Source organism: Neophocaena asiaeorientalis, unplaced genomic scaffold, assembly GCF_003031525.2.
Source record: "Neophocaena asiaeorientalis asiaeorientalis breed wild unplaced genomic scaffold, Neophocaena_asiaeorientalis_V1.1 scaffold476, whole genome shotgun sequence".
Taxonomy (NCBI): Eukaryota; Metazoa; Chordata; class Mammalia; order Artiodactyla; family Phocoenidae; genus Neophocaena; species Neophocaena asiaeorientalis.
Genome location: NW_020172178.1, coordinates 9,198,738 through 9,202,204, shown reverse-complemented (window position 1 = coordinate 9,202,204; position 3,467 = coordinate 9,198,738).

Genomic DNA, 3,467 nt, shown 5'->3' with positions numbered 1-3,467 from the left:
ACGTTGCTTCCGCTATCATTTAAACATTTTTCAAGCCATCGTTGAGTGAACGTTCCTGCGTGCCAGGCCCTGGGCGAAACGTCTCATGAGCATGTTAAACTCTGCGAACCATTCCACGGCAGGTTTCGGTAAGTGTGTTTCACAGATTTGGGCTCTACAGCAATCACTTGCCCAAGGCACTGCCCGAGGCCGCATGGCGAACCGGGAGGACAGGACAGCCCCGTAGGGTACATGCAAGCACAGGGTTTACCTGGAGGGTCCCACCCGAGGGGCTCTGATTTCATCAGCATGGGTGCAGGCTGGACGGTGGGAAGGCGTCCAGAGCACTCAGGGTCGGAGAACTCGGCCAGTTAAAGTGTAGTTGGCGTTTCCCCCGCTTAGGGTTCACAGACCTTCGGAGCTCCAGGCACCCGTGACTCCCAGCTGGAGAAACACCGGAGAAACACCGAACCGGTCACAGCAAGTGGCTGACGTCGTCTGTATACTAACCCTTTGAACTCCTGAACCACTTCCCTGCAGCCTCCACCTGGTCCTCACACCCACGTGATTGTCCCGCCGCATCCTCCGGAAGACGCAGGATGTGGAGTTGGGTGGAGGGGCGAGCCACCATTGGTGGGTTCTGTCACCTCAGCCCCACCCCTGAGACAGCGGGCGTGGCCTGGTACTGGCCCCCTCCCCTGCCGCATCCCTCGGGGCCCACGGGCTGGTCACTCCCACGCCAGGCTTTGGTGCCTTCCGAGGCAGAACCTTCTCCTCATCCTTGAAGCCTCAGGCCCAGGCAGCAGTAGGCGCTCGGATACCCTCTGGCTGAACTTCTCTTTAGAAACAGTGTCCTTGTCTCCGGGCACATAATACATATTCCCCAAAAAACTTGCTGCATAAGTAAATGGAAAACCTCAGACCTTCACATGGCTTCACAAAGTGTTTAGAATCAGGGAGATTCCCTGGCGGCCAAGTGGCTAGGACTTGGCACCTTCACTGCTGACGACACGGGTTCAGTCCCCGGTCGGGGAACTAAGATCCATGTGGCGCGGCCAAATAGTTAATTAAATAAAATCAGCGGCCCTTTTGCTCATCTGGATCCAAAGAAGCTTGGTCTACTGCACCTGCAGCCGAAACCCTGCTATCCCCATCAGGAGGTCACCTCACGCCCACCTCGCCCGCTGGGTGGGATCGGCAGCGGCCGTGCCCAAGACCCGCGTGGCAGGAAAGCCAGCCAGGCTGGCACGTCGCCACCCTCACCTCTGACTGCACTCGGCCGAGCACCCGGCTGGGTGAGAAGCCCAAGGGACACGTCAGCCCCCACATAAGGGGCCCTCAGGGGCACGCACTGCGGCCTCCTCCCTTGGTCACCTCGTCTTGCCGGCCAGGCTGGCGGACGAGTCCAGGGGAGCGGGTGCGCATGTGCCCTGAGCTCCTGTGCAGGGGTCTCTGAGGATGCTCTAGGGGCACACCCTTTACACGGAGACCCCCGGGGTGGGAGGGCCTCCCAGGTGAGGAGGCATCGGACATAGAGGCCCAGAGTCTGGTGCCAGGCGTACCTGAGGGCCTGGGAGAACCTCGGCAGGGAGCAGGGGTCAGAGCACGGGTGCCGGGGGGCCCTGGTGAGCCAGGGGAGGATTTGGGTCTTTGGACACGAGGAGTTTTGTTGAAGGCTCACCCCGGTGGCAGATGTAGGGACTGAACTGGGAGCAATGGGGCCAGGGCAGCAGGGCCCGGAGGGAGGGTGGGGCAAGAGAAGCTGGCAGAGGGAGGGACCCAGGGGGAGGGTTTACAAGGACAGTGAGGGTGGCACCAGGGGATGGGGGCTTACGTTGCTTCCGCTATCATTTAAACATTTTTCAAGCCATCGTTGAGTGAACGTTCCTGCGTGCCAGGCCCTGGGCGAAACGTCTCATGAGCATGTTAAACTCTGCGAACCATTCCACGGCAGGTTTCGGTAAGTGTGTTTCACAGATTTGGGCTCTACAGCAATCACTTGCCCAAGGCACTGCCCGAGGCCGCATGGCGAACCGGGAGGACAGGACAGCCCCGTAGGGTACATTGGGGGGGGGTCCTACGTTGCTTCCGCTATCATTTAAACATTTTTCAAGCCATCGTTGAGTGAACGTTCCTGCGTGCCAGGCCCTGGGCGAAACGTCTCATGAGCATGTTAAACTCTGCGAACCATTCCACGGCAGGTTTCGGTAAGTGTGTTTCACAGATTTGGGCTCTACAGCAATCACTTGCCCAAGGCACTGCCCGAGGCCGCATGGCGAACCGGGAGGACAGGACAGCCCCGTAGGGTACATGCAAGCACAGGGTTTACCTGGAGGGTCCCACCCGAGGGGCTCTGATTTCATCAGCATGGGTGCAGGCTGGACGGTGGGAAGGCGTCCAGAGCACTCAGGGTCGGAGAACTCGGCCAGTTAAAGTGTAGTTGGCGTTTCCCCCGCTTAGGGTTCACAGACCTTCGGAGCTCCAGGCACCCGTGACTCCCAGCTGGAGAAACACCGGAGAAACACCGAACCGGTCACAGCAAGTGGCTGACGTCGTCTGTATACTAACCCTTTGAACTCCTGAACCACTTCCCTGCAGCCTCCACCTGGTCCTCACACCCACGTGATTGTCCCGCCGCATCCTCCGGAAGACGCAGGATGTGGAGTTGGGTGGAGGGGCGAGCCACCATTGGTGGGTTCTGTCACCTCAGCCCCACCCCTGAGACAGCGGGCGTGGCCTGGTACTGGCCCCCTCCCCTGCCGCATCCCTCGGGGCCCACGGGCTGGTCACTCCCACGCCAGGCTTTGGTGCCTTCCGAGGCAGAACCTTCTCCTCATCCTTGAAGCCTCAGGCCCAGGCAGCAGTAGGCGCTCGGATACCCTCTGGCTGAACTTCTCTTTAGAAACAGTGTCCTTGTCTCCGGGCACATAATACATATTCCCCAAAAAACTTGCTGCATAAGTAAATGGAAAACCTCAGACCTTCACATGGCTTCACAAAGTGTTTAGAATCAGGGAGATTCCCTGGCGGCCAAGTGGCTAGGACTTGGCACCTTCACTGCTGACGACACGGGTTCAGTCCCCGGTCGGGGAACTAAGATCCATGTGGCGCGGCCAAATAGTTAATTAAATAAAATCAGCGGCCCTTTTGCTCATCTGGATCCAAAGAAGCTTGGTCTACTGCACCTGCAGCCGAAACCCTGCTATCCCCATCAGGAGGTCACCTCACGCCCACCTCGCCCGCTGGGTGGGATCGGCAGCGGCCGTGCCCAAGACCCGCGTGGCAGGAAAGCCAGCCAGGCTGGCACGTCGCCACCCTCACCTCTGACTGCACTCGGCCGAGCACCCGGCTGGGTGAGAAGCCCAAGGGACACGTCAGCCCCCACATAAGGGGCCCTCAGGGGCACGCACTGCGGCCTCCTCCCTTGGTCACCTCGTCTTGCCGGCCAGGCTGGCGGACGAGTCCAGGGGAGCGGGTGCGCATGTGCC